Raw genomic sequence first — 21,204 nt, forward strand, 5'->3', positions numbered from 1 at the left:
AAAAATCTGCACAGAGGTTTAAATATGAAAGTGTTATTTTGATATTGAGACTTGTATGATAAGTAAATGCAGAGTGCATGAGACAGTGAGATCAGTCGTCAAACCGCAAGAGTGAGCCCTTGAGATTATTTTTATTTTGTTTAACTTTATTCCTTGTTTACAAACAGAACTTTAATGTAAATGCAAGAAGTATTTCCAAACATATGACACAATAAGGACCATCTTTCAGTAATCACAATTAGTTGAAAACCAGATCAGAGCATATTCCATCTGCAGAGCTCTCAGAGCCTTTTCTCCAGGGGTTAGAAATTGGCTATACAATTTTTCTTTTTTCTCTATACATGCGTGGCTGTAGGTACGTATGCTGAGCGTGATACTGGCATCTGATGTTTGGCTCAGTTGTGTACAAGTTTGTCTTTAAAAAAAAAAAAAAAGTATTTTGAGTCACGAGGTACTGACTCCTCTTGCTGATAATAAGCATGGTCATGCACTTTTATGTTTTATGTAACAATTTTATTGCATTTTTCCACAAAACATACCAAACAACATCCACCAGATCTGAGCAGTGCAGAATATAGTAATTACACTCAGTGCATTGCCATGATCACATATTGTAATAAGTAGTGGGAGAGCCAATGATATAAAATACACTGTGTATGAGATAGTGCTGATCTGGTAGCTAAAACCATAAACTGCCCCCTCCCCCAATTCGTATACCCTCTAAAGCAAGCCTCAGCCCTTCTTTGAGATTCCCCTACATACTGTACTTTATTGTGAATACCCCTGACCATGTAGCGCTATGCACCTTCAGCAATGTATAGTGGTATGAAGGATTAGTCTTGTGCTATCACTGGTTCTTCAGCGGGTGGAGGGGAGATTCCGTTGGAGTTCAAGCCTATTTCTTTCAAACACTCTATTAGGTGATCTCATGCTTTGGCTGTATCCTTTAAGCCTCTTCATCGTCTGGCCTCCTGGAAGAGTGCTGCGCCCTCATAGCCCGCTCATCTGAGGAATCTTTCCTCCTTTTAGGTAAACTGGGCCTCCCTGGGCTTTCCAGTTCATAATAATTTCCCATTTCGCTAGGACCATAGCGAGGTCTACAAATCTGTTGGTGGCTTAACGTGTGCGGGTGTGAGAATCCCCTCAGTAGACATGCCAAGGGAGTGTACGGGATGGACCACTGGGTAACTTTTTTAATACACTCCACAACCCCTTTCCAGAAAGGAGCCAGGGCAAGGCAAGACCACACCATATGGAGCATTTCTGCTCCAAGTTCAGAACAAGCCACCAAGCTGCTTGAAAGATGTGAGTGAGTCTACCGGGGGCCAGGCATGCCCTGTGTAGGAAATAAAAGTTAACTGCCTAATGGTGGCCTGTAGTGGTACACAGGATTTTGAATATTGGGGGCTGAGGGGGACTTGTACGTAGTTGAAAAGTCGTCGAACGTCATACGTTCTCCATCTCGGTAGAGAGCCCCCATTCCTTGTAACCCCATTTTGAGACCAGGCCCCTTAATGCCGTGCCTAGGGGGTATGTCCTCCAATCCCAAAGAGCGAGAAATCCTGCAAGTAGAGTCTATGGACAAGGGTGCGCTAGAGGCAGCGTTGGTAGCAATGATGGATGGCTTGTAAATCCATTGTGTTCCCCCCCAAAGGGGGAGAATCTGGAATAGAAGGGAGGAGCATGGGATCACCCCATCCACGTTTCCCACCTGGATGTCACTGGGTAAACTACTGGAGTTGTGCTGCTAAATAATATACCTCAAAGTCTCATGAGGCCAGGCCTCCATCAGCCGTCTGGTGCAGCAATTTGGTTAACCCCACCCTTTGTCTGTCCGCTCCCCATATAAGTTCAGTCAATAAGAGTTTCGATTTTTTTCTTTTTTTTTTATCCACCAGGAGATTAACAAAGGGGCAGGGTGGTGAAGTACAACAGTCTATGGAGTGCCACCATCTATGCCACCTCTTTTCATCCAACTACTGATTGAAGTAGGGTCTTCCAAATGTCTGTGTTTCCCTGGAGCCAACAAAGGGCTGCACCAGAATTTCCCTCCAAGAGCTCAAAGGGGTCATGGTATACCTTGGCCCCCAAATACTTAAGGCAGGATCCCTCCCATGCAAGGCTCTGGAGGTCTGGAGGCTGGGGGCACATCCCAAGACAGAAGAAAGAGGTGAGGTTTCTGACAGTTAATGCAAAGGCCATAGACTCCTCCAAATTGCTCCATGAGTGTAAATGCTCCAGGTAAGTCCTCCTCTGAAACAGACGAATAAGAGCATTTCATCTGCACCGTGGGTGGTGTGGTGAGTCCCGCCCCCAGCGTTCAAGGCCCAGCATGAGGTACCAGAACATGCTCTGCTGGCGAGCAGCTCCACAGCTTGTCTAGTACCTCGTCCTACAAGGTAAGAGTCTGAAACACATTTACCGCTGCAAGTGAGTGCAGAGTACAGCAGTTTGGTCCCCTGCACAGATCCCTCTCCAGTGCCCATCTGCAGCATCGTCTGATATAGGAATCCCCCCTGAGGCTATCGAAAGCTTTTTTGATGTCAATTGCTAGGATTACTTATTCTGTTTGTCAGGGAGGTCTGCCTTGAGGACCAATAGAAGACTGCTAATATTGATAGCTGTTACGCCCTGGTCAAATCTTGCTTGGTCCGCATGTCTGAGTTCAGACATGAGAAGGGGCAAGCGGGTCTCCAATATTGCTCTAAAAATGTTATAGTCCATGTTTAACATGGAAAGTGGGCGGTAAGCTTCAACATCCTGAGGGGGTGTTCTGGTTTAGTAGTAGTAGTGGGATGATCAATGCCTCATTGGTGGAAGTAGGGAGGAGCCCCATCTCACAGGCTGTTATATGGAGTGACTAGCCTAGTTTCTTAGCTTAGGCTGCATAAAATTCCACTGGTAGTCCATCCAACCCTGGGACCGTTTCCCGTGCCATGGCTTTAATGGCCAGTCAAACCTCCAGAAGTATTGTTGCACCACCCATTGCCTCTGCCTCCTCATCAGTGAGCCTCAGGAGATCTGTAACGTCTGTGAAGCTGCTCATCTTTTAGGAGGGAGGGGGTCAGCATCTGTGGGGGGGGGGGGGAGTTGCGCATATAGTGCAGCGCAGTACCATGTGAATCTTCTTTTGATTCCTTCTTGGGTATAAAGTTTTCTCCATTTCTGATTGTTTAAAAGATTAGGGAATTCATGGCTGTGGGGTTTGCTAGCCTGGCCAACAAGGTTTCTGCTTTGTCACGTTCTGCATGTGTGCGTGCCATGTACAGGTTATAGTTAAAGCAGCAAAGTTTTTTCATATGGACAGCAAGCTGCTCTTGGGCATCTTAAAGTTGTTGCTTCAATTCCAGGTTCCCAGGCCGTGTGAGCTCCAGGTCCTGTAGTGCCCTCTCATGCATCTCAATCTCCCCCAGCAAGGTGCCCCTCACTCCCACCATTCCTGTTATACATCTTCCCCCTAATGAACACCTTGAATGCATCCCACTCAAGGAAGGATGAGGTGTTGGTAGCTGTACTATCTGTCAAATAATTGCATCTCTCTTCACCTATTGTTTGTGAAAACTTTGGGTCCCCTAGGGTCTTTACACAAAACCTCTGGGTGTTTGGGTGTCTTTTGGCATCGGAAACAGCTTACTGGGCAGGTCGAAGTCAGTGGAGGTCCTCAGATTTAGGCTGCAGGGGTCGCTGTGGAGCCCGGCAGGGGTCAGTCCATGGTGGACTCTTGTTCAGAAGTGCTGGGGAGCCTTCATAGGACTGGTGGGCCACTTAGACTTCAGCCAGGGGCATTGGATGCAGAGGTGGTTCCAGCAGAGATTTCGTGGTTACTAAGGCAGACTTCTTCTTTAAAGTTGTTTTCTTTTGGACAGGTCAGCTTTCCACAGGAGTTCTTGGTCTTTATCGTAGGCAGGCAGTCCTCCAAGGCTTTGGAGGTCGCTGGGCTGCAGGACAAGTTGTCTTCTGGATGCAGGTTCTTTGAGGGCTGCAGACAGGCCTGTAGGGCTGGGGCCAAGTCAGGTGGTTTCTTTAGTCTTCTCTGCTGGGGCAAACTTTGTGTTATCCCGCTCTTCTTAGCTCAACAGGAATCTTAGTTCTGTGGGTTCATGTGTGCCACCGAAATACTGAATTTAGGGGCGTTACAGGGAGTGCCAAGTGGTAGCTGTGGGAAAGTACCTACACACACACACACACACTTTTTGTCTGCTTTAAATTTTGACTGAAAGTGCACTGGGTGCCTGCTAAGCAGTTCCCCAATGCCAGATCTCTCCCTAAACTTGCACAATTGTCCCCATTGGCTAACCTTTAGTTGCCACTGTAAGTCCCTATGAAATGGTACCCCTAGGGCATAGGGTACTAAAGGTGGGGTGTAGCACAGATTGTGCCATCCTCAGGGACCCGCTCACTAAGTGCACACAGTGCTGCTTTCGCGGACTTAGTGTCTTGGTGCAGAACCAAATTGAAAACACGACATGGCACTCAGCCTGTGTGCCCTGCACACTGCAGAGCCTGGAACTTTTGGTTGAAAATGGGCTGTGATCCTAGTCAGTGTCTCTCAGGTAGTCGTCCCCCATCACAATAGAGGTGTTGGAGCCAGCGCCACTCAGGGCCGTCACCATCTCTACCTCTTCCTGCTAAGTCAAGTCAGTGCCTGTGATCGGGACGGGATAGTGCTAGTGTTCCTCTTGGAGGGGGGGTTGAGGGGACCTTCAACCCCCTGTCGGAAGTTGATCTAACCAGTCCCAGAGCAGTTGGGGAGATGTGAAGAAGAGGATTTTACCCTCATCGGTCACCCGCAGTCTGGCAGGGAACAACATGGCATATCGTACGCCCATCTATCTAAGGCGTTTCTTTGATTCAGTAAATTATGCCTGCTGTTTTTGGACCACCCTAGTGAAGTCGGAAAGAGTCTAACTCTTTGGTTTCCACCATAACCTCACCTTTTTGCTTGGCGTGCCCAAGAATATGGTTGCCATCTGTAAGGAAATGGCTCCCTGTTGCAGTTACCCCCCACTTTTTGCCTGATACTGACTTGAGAAGTGTGCTGGGACCCTGCTATCCAGGCCCCAGCACCAGTGTTCTTTTACCTAAAATGTACCATTGTTCCCACAATTGGCAGACCCCTGGCACACAGATAAGTCCCTTGTAAAATGTACCAGTGGTACCAAGGGCCCTGTGACCAGGGAAGGTCCCTAAGGGCTTCAGCATATGTTGTGCCACCCTAATGGACCACTCACCTAACACATGCACACTGCCATTGCAGATTGTGTGTGTTGGTGGGAAGAAAAAGGCAAAGTCGACATGGCATCCCCCTCAGGATGCCATGCCCACAAAATACTGCATGTGGCATAGGTAAATCACCCCTCTAGTAGGCAGGGTGCACTATACCACAGGTGAGGGCATAGCTGCATGAGCAATATGCCCCTACAGTGTCTAAGTCTATTCTTAGACATTGTAAGTACAGTGTGGCCATATTAAGTATATGGTCTGGGAGTTTGACAAAAACGAACTCCACAGCTCCATAATGGCTACACTGAATACTAGGAAGTTTGGTATCAAACTTCTCAGAATAATAAACCCACACTGATGCCAGTGTTGGATGTATTAAAAAATGCACACAGATAGGATGCCCCCTGTATTTTACCCAATCCTTCAGTGCAGGACTGACTGTTCTGTGCCAGCCTGCTGCTGAGAGACGAGTTTCTGACCACCTGGGGTGAGAGCCTTTGTGCTCTCTGAGGACAGAAACAAAGCCTGCTCTGGGTGGAGGTGCTTCACACCTCCCCTCTGCAGGAACTGTAACACCTAGCAGTGAGCCTCAAAGGCTCAAGCTTTGTGTTACAATGCCCCAGGGCACTCCAGCTAGTGGAGATGCCCGCCCCCTGGACACAGCCCCCACTTTCGGCGGCAAGTCCAGGGGAGATAATGAGAAAAACAAGGAGTCACCCACCAGTCAGGACAGCCCCTAAGGTGTCCTGAGGTGACCCCTGCCTTTAGAAATCCTCCATCTTGATTTTGGAGGATTCCCCCAATACGATTAAGGATGTGCCCCCCTCCCCACATGGAGGAGGCACAAAGAGGGTGTAGCCACCCTCCAGGACAGTAGCCATTGGCTGCTGCCCTCCCAGACCTAAACACACCCCTACATTCAGTATTTAGGGGCACCCCAGAACCTAGGAAACTAGATTGCTGCAACCTGAAGAAAGGACTGCTGACCTACAAGCCTGCAGAGGAGGAGGAAGAAGACGACAACTGATTTGACCCCAGCCCTACCGGCCTGTCTCCAACTTCGAAAACCTCCTCCAGCGATGCATCCGACAGGGACCAGCGACCTCTGAAGCCTCAAAGGACTGCCCTGGACTACAGGACCAAGAAACTCCTGTGAACAATGGCCCTGTTCAAAACCTGCAACTTCTTTGCAACAAAGAAGCAACTTCCAAAGACTTCACTTTTCCCGCTGGAAGCGTGAGACTTCACACTCTGCACCCGACTCCCCCGGCTCGACCTGCAGAAAACCAACACCTCAAGGAGGACTTCCCGGCGACTGAGAGCCCGTGATTAACCAGATGACCCCCCTGAGGCCCCACAGCTACTCCAAAGTCTGTTTTTGTTGCCCCTACATATGGTTCACCGCCTCAGTCTCACTCTCTCCTCTGTCCTCCAGGAAGCCGGCTGGCATCCCCTGTGCAGGTTTCTCAGGTGCAAGGGGAGATGATCAGAACAACTCTGGTTGCTCCTCGTAGATCAACCACCATCTTGGCTGGTACCAACGCTGTGTCGTTGTTGAGCTTGGGGCTGCGGTCTCAGGCTGAGTACTTCGGGCACACATGCAAGATCACTACTGCCATGGGTGCCTCGCCATCTCTGTTTTAGGGCTACTATAGGCTACTTTGGCATTAGATGGCCCCCGATGGTGGAGCTTGGCCAGGAGTGATGCCGCTCACATCCTACTCCTTTGATGCCTGGCCACTTCTTCCATCGTTGACTCCACTTTTAAATTTTCTGCCACCGCCTGGTTCGGATGTGTACTCTTCTGTTGGGGTGACTCGTGTCGCCCACACCCCCGTGTGGGCCTTCGGGCTTCAGGGCGCGCCTTACATTTTTGTGTTCCTCCAGCACCATGTCCATTTGGTGATGATACAAATGAATTTATGATTCTAACCTTTGTGTCCTGCCAAATTTCCATGCACTGACCTTTACCAGGTGTATAAACTCGTTGTCCCTGGTCCCTGGGACACGAGGCCAACTATGAGGCCTATAGATCTTTTTTGTTCCAAGAAGACACTGTGATAGTCAAGCTGAGCACCTCCAAATGTCCTGCAGCAATAGCAAGGAACCACTGGACCTCTTAGGTCCCAAGGATCTTCAAGAAAAAGTACAGGCATCGGCTGCAGATGAAGGAACCTTCACCCCCAAAGACAGCTCCAGGTCGGAGATAGAAATGCAGGATCTCACTCCAGCTCAACAAGCCATGAGTACTGTGCCCCCTCCACCTCGACCCCAGGAGACCACCACAAAGGGTCAACTACATCAAAACATGCTATGGTAAAGGTAAAAGAAAGTAACCTATCTGACCTAGAGAGCACTACACTAATTAAAAATGAGTTTCAATGGCTTTTCTAGGAAATACACCTATAGCTCACATATGTAAAACAGCTACATGGTTGTAGGAAAGTGCCCTTTCTTGGCATGGTTTACCCCCATTTTTCTGCTTGTTGTCTGTGTGTTTGACTGTGTTCACTGGGATCCTGCTAACCAGGACCCCAGTGATGATTCTCTTTCCCTTCTAACTTGGTTGCTAGAACATTTTTCATCCCACAATTGACATACTAGTACGCCCAAGTAAGTCCCTAGTATATGGTACATTGGTACCCAGGGCATTGGGGTACCAGGGGATCCCTATGGGCTGCAGCATATATTATGCCACCCATAGGGAGCACATGCAAAGTCTTCTGCAGGCCTGCCATTGCAGCCTGTGTGAAAGGGTGCATGCACCCTTTCACTACCTGGTCACTGCACCAGGTCACTGTAAATCATCCTTATGGCAGGCCCTCCTAGCCCAGAGGGGAGAGTGCAAGTCTGTGTGTGTGAGGGCACCCTTGCACTAACAGAGGTGCCCCCACGAAATCCAGCTCCATTTACCTGGACTTGGTGAGTGGGGGGATGCCATTTTAGTCATGTGCTGGACATAGGTCACTACCTATGTCCAGATACATAATGGTAACTCAGAACCTATGCATTCATGGTATTAAACATGTTAGAATCATACCCCAGTACTGCTGCAAGTATTGGAAGAAGGATTCTATGCACTCTGGGGGCTCCTTAGGAGGGCCCCCAGCATTGCTACCACCAGTCTTACAGGGTTTTTCGGGCAGCCCAGCTGCTGCCATCCCTCAGATAGGTTTCTGCCCTCCTTCTGCTGGGTCACTATTGGTTATTGATATTTGCACGGTTTTCTAACCGTTTCTATAGCTATTTCTGATTACCAGGGGATATATTTAGGGTATCACCTCCTAAGGGTGGATTACCTGTCTAGTATGCTGTGGTGATTTGATCCAAAAATAAAGTACCTTTATTTCTGATGGATACAAACTACCTGTGGATTCCTCACCTTATGAATTCACCCTTGACCAGCATCCAATGGAAAATCTTCTTCCCAGCTCTCCACGTCGATGGGAACGTCACAATTGCACTGCTCCATGCAACTCCGTCTGACGTCACTATGTCAATAAGAGGTCCTTGCCGGCGTGCTGACGTCAGTTCCCTTTTTTACCGTTCCTTCGACGCTAACGGTTTTTTCTTAGCTCTCGCTTCTGTTGGAGGTTTCCTCTTGTTACTCTTGTAGTTACGTCTTCCCCGAGGAAGTCCGGTTTCAAGCCTTGCAGTGTGTGTGGCGGTAGCATGTCGGTCACTGACCCTCATATCGGTTCTCTTTGGTGCCTTAGCTCTGAGCATGACGTCGAGGAGTGTCCGTCTTGCCAGAGCATGAATCCTAAGGCCTTAAAGGAAAGGGAGGCCAAACTCTTTTTGGCAAAAGCGAAGAAGGGTCATAGAAGCCATATAAGATCCTCTTCCGACGCTTCTTCAAAGAAGCATAAGAAACTGCGCCGTCATGAGACTCTGGCCATTCGGCTCGGAGCCGGTCAAGGTCTCCATCTTGCTGGTGCCGTGTGATGTGGGAGGTGAGTCAGACGGTGACTCCGCAAACCCAGAGTCCTGAGGCTTCTCCGGCGCCGTCCGTCTTTGAGGTTGTGGCACCTCAGGACAGTCCTTAGTTTTCACCTGCTGCTCAGGAGTCAGATGGTCAGCAAGTATGGATGCAACAAGACCAGCGGTGTCCTGCATTCCTGGCTCCGGGAGCGGATCCGGCGGCATTCCTCAATGCCATGTTTGCTATGTTCAACACCAAGGACCCTGCTGGTGCACCGGCTGGTCCCACTGGTCCATTGGCATTTTCTGTGGGATCCCCGGCTCCGTACAAGGCGGTGCCGTTTATGCTGTTCTATCCAGCTGAGGGTACTGGACCGGCGCCGATCGAGATCATGTGAATCTCATGAGGTGGCCAACTACATCTATTAGGATCCGTGTCGGCGCTGGACTCGGGTGATGGATTCCAGCAGAGTCCACCCTCCTCTCCGACACCTCGTCAGGTGTTGAAGCCGGTGTCTTCGACGTCGCCAAACTCCATGTCGACGCCGAGGTTGGAGGCTCGTTTGAGGTCAAGTAGGAAGGCCTTGCGCCTCTTGGAAGAGGAGGAATATCAAAGGCAGTTGGAGGAAGGAGAGATTGTCGAGCCCTTGGGAGAGTATCAGGGCTGGGAGTCGGCCAGTGGGCTGGATACTTCCCCGGAATGGAACTTGTCTTCACTGGGGGAATTTACGTAGGAGGCAGCTTTGTTTCACACGGTCATCAGGAAGGCAGCGGACTTTTTAGAACTTCCATTGCCTGCTGCAGAAGTTAAAACCAACATATTAACGGAAGTGCTGCATCCTTCTTCGGCTTCTGCAGACCCTTTGCTTCCTTTCAATGAGGCTCTTATGGAACCCATTTTAGAACTGTGGAGGAAGCCAGTTTAATCTCCTGCGGTGAATAGAGCTGTGGCAAGAAGATAGAGTAGCGCCTGGCGATCCGGGGTTTTTATCTCGACATCCTACCCCGGAAAGTTTGGTGGTCCAGGCATCTTGCTCTACAAGTTCTGCTCCTGGCTCTTTCCCTGTGATTCCATCTGACAGGGAATCCAAGCGGATGGAGCAATCCGCAAAGAAGACTTTCTTCTTGCAGCACTGCTCTTAAGGTTGCAAACACTACTTGTGTGCTGGGGTAGGTATGTCCACGCCCTCATGGACTCTGCGAAGGCCATGGTTCCGGATCTGCTGCAGGATATACAGAGACCTTTTGGGGAACTCCTGTCTGATGCGCAGGCTGCAGATAATTCAGTCAGGCCTGGACTCTACGGACCCGGTGGCCAGGGCAATGGGTACATCTATTGCTACTAGGAGGCACGCTTGGTTAAGGTCCTCTGGATTTTCTTCAGATGTACAGACCGCCTTGTTGGATTTGCCGTTTGATGGGGAGAAACTGTTTGGACATAAAGCGGACTCTGCCCTGGAGCGCTTTAAAGACAGCTGGCCCACGGCAAGGTCTTTAGGATTTCAAGCCTCCTCTGGTACCCCTTTTAGGTCCTTACGTAGGTTCGGGGTTTGGACGTGGGGCAACTTATCGAGGGAGACCCCAGTCCAGCTGCCTACTAGCCTCCCATATTGGTCCTTTAGAAGGCGGGGGAGGGTTAGAACGAGAGGGGCCACCAAGCAGCACCCTACGTCGTCATCTTCCTCTGGAGGACAACAGCAAGGGAAGCAGCCCTAGTTTTCTTCCCTTTGTCGATCATACTTCTTCTATAGGGGGAAGTTGGAGACAGGCCGGTAGGGCTGGGGCCAAAGCAGTTGTTGTCTTCCTCCTTCTCTGCAAGCTTGTAGGTCAGCATTCCTTCTGGTTTCTTCAGGTTGCAGGAATCTGATTTCCTGGGTTCTGGGGTGCCCCTAAATACTAGATTTAGGGGTGTGTTGAGGTCTGGGAGGGCAGTAGCCAATGGCTACTGTCCTTGAGGGTGGCTACACCCTCTTTGTGCCTCCTCCCTGTAGGGAGGGGGCACATCCCTAATCCTATTGGGGGAATCCTCCAAAATCAAGATGGAGGATTTGTAAAGGATGGGGTCACCTCAGCTCAGGACACCTTGTGGCTGTCCTGACTGGTGGGTGACTCCTCCTTGTTTTTCTCATTATCTCCCCTGGACTTGCTGCCAAAAGTGGGGGCTGTGTCCAGGGGGAGGGCATCTCCACTAGCTGGAGTGCCCTGGGGCATTGTAACGCGAAGCCTGAGCCTTTGAGGCTCACTGCCAGGTGTTACAGTTCCTGCAGGGGGAGGTGAGAAGCACCTCAACCCAGTACAAGCTTTGTTCCTGGCCACAGAGTGACAAAGGCACTCTCCCCATGTGGCCAGCAGCTAGTCTGGTGTGTGGCAGGTTGTCAGAAACTGGTCAGCCTACACTCGAAGTCAGATAGGTATTCAGGGGGCATCTCTAAGATGCCCTCTGGGTGTATTTTACAATAAATTGCACACTGGCATCAGTGTGCATTTATTGTGCTGAGAAGTTTGATATCAAACTTCCCGGTTTTCAGTGTAGCCATTATGGAACTGTGGAGTTCGTGTTTGACAAACTCCCAGACCATATACTCTTATGGCTACCCTGCACTTAAAATGTCTAAGGTTTTGCTTTGACACTGTAGGGGCATAGTGCTCATGCACATATGCCCTCACTTGTGGTATAGTGCACCCTGCCTTAGGGCTGTAAAGCCTGCTAGAGGGGTGAATTACCTATGCCACAGGCAGTGTGAGGTTGGCATGGCACTCTGAGGGGAGTGCCATGTTGACTTAGTCATTTTTCCCCACCAGCACACACACAAGCTGTGAGGCAGTGTGCATGTGCTGTGTGAGGGGTCCCCAGGGTGGCATAAGACATGCTGCAGCCCTTAGAGACCTTTGCTGGCATCAGGGCCTTTGGTACCAGGGGTACCAGTTACAAGAGACTTATCTGAATGCCAGGGCTGTGCCAATTGTGGGAACAAAAGTACAGTTTAGGGAAAGAACACTGGTGCTGGGGCCTGGTTAGCAGGGTCCCAGCACGCTTTCAACCATCAGTAAAGGCAAAAAGTTAGGGGGTAACCATGCCAAGGAGGCATTTCCTTACAGTTCACTTTTGGGGTCATCCTTAACTTTGACCTGTGGACATCCTAAGCGTTGACCACTAGAATTGTAAGTCATGTACTTACCTGTTAACTGTGCTAATACTCCCCCACCCCCTCCAGACTGTATTGACTATGAGAAATTGCATTGTCGACTTTTGAAATAGAAAAGTGTTACTTGTAAGCTGCTTTACCTGCAAAAACCAAAGTACATTTGATGCATATACTTGATGCCTTATGAAAACTGTACTTACCTGCAACAAAGACCTTCTGGTTCTAGATATAAAGTAACAAAATATATTTTTGCTATATAAAGCAATTGGCCTGGAGTTTAGTCATTGTGTGTTCTTGACTGTGTGTACACAACAAATGCTTTGTAGTACCCTCGGATAAGTCTAACTGCTCGACCAAACTACCACAAAGTAGAGCATTAGTATTAACTACTTTAGCCTCTGTTAAGCCTCATTTTGGCATAGTATATACAGTCAGCTCCCTACAGGAATTGACTCCTTTCAGGGCCCTAGTTTTGACATACCAGTGGTCAGTGTTCTTTATGGCTCTGCACTTCTAGCATGGAAAGTCATGGCAAGAAACTGATGTCAGCACGCCTGGGTGGTGACTATATAATTACCGCAGTGTCACTTCCGATGCAGATGATGCCGGCAATGGACGCAGAGCCAGTCAAAGCCACCTACTGTTGTGCAAGGGTACTGCTCATGAAAAATCTTCAGGATCTATTCTGAAGCCTGGGGAGAATTCAAAGGTAAGGAATCTGCAGTTAGATATAGTGTCTCCCTGTTAAGACGTTACCGGAGATAGGTAACTTCTTCTACAGTCTGGAAGTCACAGCTACCGTTCTCATGCTCCCACCACAAGCACAAAATATATCACCAGAACAACTAGCACTCCTACAAGAGTAGGTCCAAGCTTTGCTTCAAAAAGTATAGGTGTACTCCCTATACTTAGTTCTTCCAAAGAATGGAGCCTTAAGGCCTATTCTAGACCTCGGGTCAGTCAACAAGTACATCTTTTCAGAATATTTTCATATGGTAACACTTCAGGAAGTAATCCCATTACTACAGCAAGGAGACTTCATGATGGTAATAGACCTCTAAGACGCCTGCTTCTAAATTTGAACACACCCAGCACATCGCCACTACCTGTGATTTCAACTAAATGAACAGCATTACCAGTAACAAGTTGTTACCTTTTGGCGTAACAACTGCACAAAAAACTTGCACTGGTAGCAACTCATCACAGAAGGGTGAGCACACGTGCTCCCATATCTAGATGATTGGCTGATCAAAAATGCCTCCAAACAGCAATATCTGCAGGACACTCAAAAGATGATCACTATTCTCTACACATTAGCCTTCACACTCAAAACAGCAAAATGTCACCTGCAACCCTTTCAAGTACAGCCATTCTTCGGTGCAACATTAAATGCTATTACAGCCAAGGCCTATCACAATCCAGAAAGGGATCAAACATTTGTTATTTCCTCTTTTTCTTCCACAGCTGGGTAGAGGCCCAACGTTGGTGCCCTGCTCTGTGTCCAAAACTGCCAAATATCCTTCAGGTCTTCCTGGTGCTAAACCAGCTAATGTGACTGTTGGTCCTACTGACCAGGCTGTATTAACCCAGGCTTTGATGGCAGTCTGTCCTCCATGGTTCCCTTTGGCGTGCATCTGAGTTTCAAAGTGCATCTTGGTCTCCCTCACCAGTCCTTAACTCCACCACCTCCATGCCTCTTGAAGCACTGTTGGTTGACATCACAAATCTTGTTGACATTTGTTTGACCTGCCACTGGGAGGCCTTCTCAGTTTGTTTAATTTTGACTTGGTGGTGTTCTCAACTCCACCTACTACTTCCCCTGTTTCTTGAAGCTGGGACAAAGATTTTATTTATGACAACCATTCGTTGAAGATTTTTGGATATGAGCCCCTTAGGTGTGTGGCCTGTTTTCCTGCACTCAAGGTCTTGTTTTTCCCCTTTGCCAGTTTTCGAGATGTTGAAGTGTTGTGCTGTGGATCTGCTTTTGGGTAATAGGAAGCTGTTTCTCCTCCATCTGACTGTGTAGGGCTTCTACTTGGATTTTCTTTCCTTGCTTTGGTCTTTTAGGTAAAGGTCACCTGGTTAGGTCTTCGAACCTGCTTCAGGTGAAGACTGAATTAATGGCCACATCACGGATAGACTGAGAGGACCATGTACGATACCGCTGGACCTTTCCTTTTGGCCTGGCCTTTGAATTAAATAATAGACCTATCATGTAACAGACCTCACAACAGCAATGTCCATACTTGGTATTCCCCAATCTGGAGACAATGGTGGAGGGGATCTCGAAGAGACAAGTCGGAAAAAATCCATTGGTCCCGGACGGTGGCTGCCCTGAAAAAATCCCCGAGCACATAGACCCAAACCAACAGAGGAAGATCTGCCGGGATAATGCAGTAACATGCCTACAAAACCTTCCTTGATAAAACTCAAATAACAGACAGGCCCCACTACCTCATATACTCTAATATTGAAGCCCAATAATTGAGCGACAAAGCGGAATAAGACCTGCACTCATAATGTCGTTAATAGACTTAGGAGACTTATACACTCTAGACCTGTTGTCTTTAAATTGTTCATTGTTAGTTTTTTGTTTTTTTTTGGGGGGAGTTGGGAGACCATGTACAATGAGCAAGAATCGAGATACAGACCCACGTGTGGGGAAAACGAGGATCATATATCCCACATTGACATTCCGAAGATCGCAGGCCGCCGCTCCAAGAGGGGAGCATAATGGACCCCGAACCAGCACGATGCTAGCCTCAGAGAGACAACCACACCCATTGTTGATGAAATGGTAGTGACAATACTCACTTGGAATGTCAAGGGGTTAAACACACCAGTGAAGCGCCGCAAAATATGGTAATACTTAACAGATAACCACTATGATGTAATAGCGCTACAAGACACATCTTAAAAGAGGGGAAGACCATAGGCTCAAACATAAACAATACCCACAAACCTTCCGATCATCAGCCACGACGAAACACAACGGAGTAGCACTCATGTTCCATCAAGCCCTACGATTCCGTCCTACAGGCTCCCATACTGACCAGGAAGGTCGCTATGTAATGGAGAAAGGAATGTTGAGAGGTCGCCGAGTAACTTTAGCATCTATATATACACCCAACATGAACCAGGAACAATTCCTACGTAGGTGTCTAGACAATGGGAGCCTTTGCAGAGGGGGATATATTCATGATGGGGGACTTTAACTTCACGTGGTAGGCGGACCAAGACAGTACACACCGCCACCGCTCGCCGTCTGGGAACTTCTCACCAGCATTACAACAGTTAATGACAGAGACTGGTTTGATTGACAATTGGAGGAAACTTCACCCCAGTGACAAAGACTACACCTTTTTTTTTCCCCATACTCAAAGGGCATACTCAAGAATTGACTGTGTTTGCCAGCCAAGGGGTAACCCAAGACCTTCTTAAGGCAACGATTCACTCCTTCACCCCCTCAGACAATGCCCCAATGGACCTAACAATAGACTGGAGAGAGAACAAATCGAAAACCCCGCAATGGTACTTCCTGCCCTCCCTGATTAGAGACAAGCCTTCTAGAGAAGAACTACGCACCACCATCAGGGAATACTTTAAGCTCAACAACCCAGCAGGTACCAATCTAAGTATAACATGGGACGCCTTCAAAGCAGTTTTGAGGGGGAAGTGTATCTCCCTAAATGCGACCCCAAATAAACAGAGAAGACAGGAGCGATTAGTATTAGCGACAGAACTACAAGCTGCTGAAGCAGCTCCTAAAACTCACCTAACTCTACCCCTGCGACATACAATGACAGCCTTGAGGGGTAAATTAAACGCTATATATGCCAATAGAGCAGAATTTACATTACTACGTCTGCAGAGACTGATATAATAACAAAGTTGGGTCTCATCTTGCCAGACAACTATGAGTGAAAAGAGAAAAGGAACATATATGGGATATTGGACACCCCACTAATGGTCTGACTGATACGGACGTAGAAAAGGCAAAAATATTTAGTGAATTATATCGCAACCTATACACAGCAGACACCACTTCTGAAACTACCCAATTGGAGGAGTCTGAGGTACAGACAGCAATAAATCGCCTTTAACAAAATAAGTCTCCAGGGCCGGATGGTCTAACAGCTCAATTCTATAAAACCTATACCTCAGAATTGACGCCCTATCTAACCAAGTTATTTAACTACATAGGTACCTCGGGGATCACCACACACAAAATAGGTGAAGTTATTATCTCAGTCATTCCCAAACCGGGGAAGGACCCCCAACTCTGTAGGTCATAGCGACCTAAAGCTCTTCTGAATTTAGACGCAAACCCATGCACCAGGATATTGACATCCTGACTTGAAGAAATGCTTCCTGATTTGATACACCCAGACCAATCAGGATTTGTAAAGGGCCGTCAGACTCATAACATTCGCAGGGTGATACATTTATTGGAAAAGGCTCATAAGAAAAAGATCCCAGCCATTCTCTTGAGTTTAGATGCTGAGAAGGCATCCGATCAAGTAGATTGGGTCTTCATGACCCAAGTTCTACGGGTGTATGGGTTCTGCGAAATATTTATCCAGATGCTAAAAGCCAATTACACAGCTCCCTACTCCAGAGTCTTAATAAATAGCACCAGCTCAGCTCCATTCCTGTTGACAAGAAGGACGAGACAGGGATGCCTGCTCTCCCCCTTGCTGTTTGCTTTAAGTATAGACCCACTGGCGGCACGCATTCGAGCGTCACCCACCATACACAGGATTACCTTCGGGACAACAGAACATAAGATTTCACTATTTGCAGACAATGTCCTATTGACACTGACAGATCCAGCCTCCTAGTCCTCCGCCCTACAAGAGGAGTTGGGTCACTTCAAAGAGGTAGCGGGATTTAATTTAAATCTTTCCAAGTCCTATATGATGAATCTGACCATGCCCCCTTTGGAGTTAGAACAGCTGGCGGCCAACACACCATACAATTGGGCAAAGAAAGACACAACTTACCTGGGTATCAAAATCACGCCTAACATAGCAAGTCTCTATAGGGCCAATTACTTCCCCGTAAGTATAAAAGAAACCCTGAAACGTTGGGTCCAATCCTGTCTTACATGGTTAGGAAGGAGTAACGCCATTAAAATGCCGCTCCTGCCCAGGATACTTTATATGTTTGAGTCTCCCTCTGGAAGTGGACCGGGCCTTCTTCTCAGCCCTTCGCACCCTTCTGGTGCGATTTATATGGTAGGGAAATAAAGCCAGACTCTCATATAAAATGCTGATTATGCCTAAGGAGTGAGGCGGCCTGGGTCTGCCAGACTTTGTTATATTACAAGGCTGCCCAATTAAGAGTGGTCACAGAATGGTCCCTTAGGGAATCTGATAAACACTGGCGCCATATGGACTGGGATGTGGTGGGGAGGGTGATCTGGAATGTGTTGTGGAATCCTAAGACAGGCCGTCCCCGTAACGCATTCCTTAGCACACCAATAAAAACGACACTTAAGGTCTCGGACGAAGTAACAAACACAAGAAACTGGCTGACCTTCCCTTCCCCCCCACACACCACTACAATTTAAACCAGCTTGTCAACCGCTGTGCAATCGGGACCATTTGATAAATGGCGTGAGGGAGGATGCTTGATTTTAGCAGACCTATTCCACAATACTGATAAAACCTCTTTGAGAACTGTAAGAGAATTCAATATTCCACCAACCGAATTCTATCACTGTACTCAACTACGTCACTGGGCGTCATTGAAACTTGAAAACCAGAAGGCAGCCATGAGGTAACTCACACTTTTTGAAAATTTCATTCGAAGGGCTGGCTCCCCAAAAGGGATTATCTCCCATTTTTATGCTTTAAAAACCACAGGCCATGTGAAGAGACCCCAACACCACCACTTCTGGGAACAAGTGTTGGGAGAAGAAACTCCTGACACGCTGTGGGAGGGACTGTACCGAGACATCCGGAGACACAACCACTCTTTGGCCTTGAGAGAGGCACATTATAAGATTTTGTACGGCTGGTATCTGTATCCTACTAAATAGAAGAAAATATTCCCGACCACTTCAGATGTGTACTGGAGTGGGTGTGGAGCACAAGGGGATTTCAAACATATATGGTGGGAAATCCTGGCCCACATCAAGGATATACTGGGCTATCCCGTGGAGATGAACGTCCGCTGCGGATTGAGGGATGACGCTCTCCAACATCAAACAGGAGCACACAGGGCCATTATGTGGCTCTGCCTAGGGGCTGCTAAAATGGCGATCGCGGCGGCCTGGAAAAAACAAGAAGCTCCGGTGATCACTCAGTGGCAGAGCCGTCTCGGGAGAGCGCTAACCATGGAAAGAATGCTGAACATCTTTGCAGATTATTTTAAAAACTTCAAATATAAATGGGGTCCATTGGTACCCTATCTATCCAGAGGCCTCCCACTGTCGGTATGCCCACCCAGAATTAGATTACTGCATCTATTTCAAATCTAAGAGAGGTAGATGGTCTGCAACCGTACTTAACCCCAAACTCTTGCAAAAGACATGAAAGACTCTTATTTATAGTGAAGATATACTAAACATGATGGAACATGACAATCTCCCAACTTCGACTCAAGTTTATAATTCATAGCATGAGTATCAGTTTTGCTCCTTTTATTTTTTTTTTTTTTTTTTTTTTTCTTCATCCTTTTGGGTTGTACTTTATCATGACAGAACTGGTGTTGATCCTATCCTGCACTGTAATAATGTAAGTCTCAGTAGCGACCAGGTTCAGTTGTTCACAGCGGTTTGTTGAGTTTTTTGTAATGTCTGCACGAAATTTGACCAAATAAAAACAGGTTTGACAAAAACAAAGTCATCGAAGAGGTCCCATTGCTCTCCGACTTCGCCCCATCGCTCGGCTAACTCGACGCGGGAGGAGCGTTGATGCTTGAGGCCGCCATCCTTGGAGCCTGTGTCTGGGTCTGCTCTGCGCTTCCCAGAGTTTCCAGGAGCCGGAGCTACCCCGACCCAACTTAAGGAATTCTATGAGGCCATGCGCCTCATCTTTGGGTGGACTGACCCAGATACGGTGCCTTTGGGCCCAAGGGGTTCGCTTGAGGGGACTTGGGGTTCCCACCAGCGGCTTGGGCTCTGGCCAGGCTTGGGCTCTGGCCACCGAGGCTCCCTCCGGATCTGCTTGCGGATACACACCGGCGCTGGTTGCACCATTGAGATCTTCCCCGGCACTGGGACGATTGGTGACGCACCCGGTGTCGGTATTGCCCACTATCGACGTCGACCCGATCCTTATCCCTGACGACTCAGTGTGGGAGTGGCGTCGGACGATGCCGTCTGTGTTTGATGGGGCCTTTTTCCTATGGATATGAATTCGGGTAGGGATTGGAGCGGTCCCTGGACGCTTAAGGATACCAGGATAACCCATCTTTCGACTGGGCACAGGAATGGAGTGAGGCCAGTGGACTGGAAACTTCTAAAGACACTGGTATGCTGTCTCCTCCTACCATGGCTATGGCGGAGGGAGCGACTTCTGGTATGGTGGTCAGTAGGGCGGCTGAGGTCTTTGGCCTTGAACTTCCTACTGTAGAGGTCGGGTCCAACCTCCTGTCAGAGGTGCTTCCACATCTGAGCCCCTTTTACCGTTCAGTGAAGCCCTCACTGATGTCCTTTTGGGTACTTAGTCCAACCCAACAGGGGCTCCTGTAAATAGGACTATTGCACGCCGCCATCGGCCTGCTCCGAACGACCCTAAATTCCTGTCTTGTCATCCAGGCTCTTCTTCAGGCGCATTCCCTTCCACACCCCATATAGGGAATCAAAAATGCTGGAACAATTTGGGAAGAAGTTTTTTTTCTTCCTCCAGTCTGTGATCACCGCATGCCTTTTGGGCCGCTGTAGGAAGTTGGTTTAGTATATACTATCTCAAAGTGAAAGATAGTGTGCACAGAGTCCAAGGGGTTCCCCTTAGAGGTTGATAGTGGCAAAATTAGATAATACTAATGCTTTATTTTGTGGTAGTATGGTTGAGCAGTAGGCTTATCAGAGGGTAGTGTTAAGCATTTGTTGTACACACGCAGCCAATAAATGAGGAGCACACACTCGGACTTACTCCAGGCCAATAGCTTTTATTTAGAAAAATATATTTTCTTAATTTACTTTAGAAACACAAGAGTCAAGATTTGCGGTAAGTACAGAAAATGCAAGGTACTTCACACAGGTAAGTTTAGAACTTTGATTTAAAACAGTAGTACACACAGTTTTGGTTAAAATGGCAATAAGCTATCTTAAAAGTGAACACAGTGCAAAAATAAACAGTTCCTGGGCAGGTAAGTTTGGTTAGGTTTCTCAGGTAAGTAAAGCACTTACACAGCTAGTCTCCTGGGCATAGGCAGCCCACTGTTGGGGGTTCAAGGCAACCTCAAAGCCACAGCACCAGCAACACAGGGCCGGTCAGGTGCAGACGTCAAAGGAGGGCCCAAAACGCATAGGTGCCTATGAAGAACAGGGGTTCTCCGGTCCTAGTCTGCTTACAGGTAAGTACCTGTGTCCTCAGGGAGCAGACCAGGGGCGTTTTGTAGAGCACTGGGGGGGGGGGGGGGGAACACAAGCCCACAAAACACACCCTCAGTGGCACAGGTTCGGCCGGGTGCAGTAGGCAAAGTAGGCATCTGGTTTGCTATAGAAAGCAATTAAGGGACCCAGGGGTCACTTAGGCGATGCAGGCAGGGCACGGGGGGGAGGGGGCTTCTCGGGCCAGCCATTGACTGGGCTAGGATGAGGGCTACTTGCTGGTCACTCCTGCACTGGTAGGTGGTTCCCCTCGGTCCTGGGCTCTGCGGGTGCAGTACTTGGTTCAGGCGTCAGGTTCCTTTCTTACCTGGCAGTCACGGTCAGGGGGAGCCTCTGGATACTCTCTGCAGG

The 21,204-nt window shown here is 48.3% G+C and overlaps 1 protein-coding gene across 1 annotated transcript in view; it reads left to right on the forward strand.

Moving 5' to 3' along the window:
- The window catches only part of PDS5A (PDS5 cohesin associated factor A), an 831,005-nt gene that overhangs the window by 517,038 nt on the left and 292,763 nt on the right, over window positions 1–21,204 (forward strand). The gene's annotated exons all lie outside the window — the stretch shown is intronic.

Source organism: Pleurodeles waltl, chromosome 1_2 (assembly GCF_031143425.1).
Source record: "Pleurodeles waltl isolate 20211129_DDA chromosome 1_2, aPleWal1.hap1.20221129, whole genome shotgun sequence".
NCBI classification, from domain to species: domain Eukaryota; kingdom Metazoa; phylum Chordata; class Amphibia; order Caudata; family Salamandridae; genus Pleurodeles; species Pleurodeles waltl.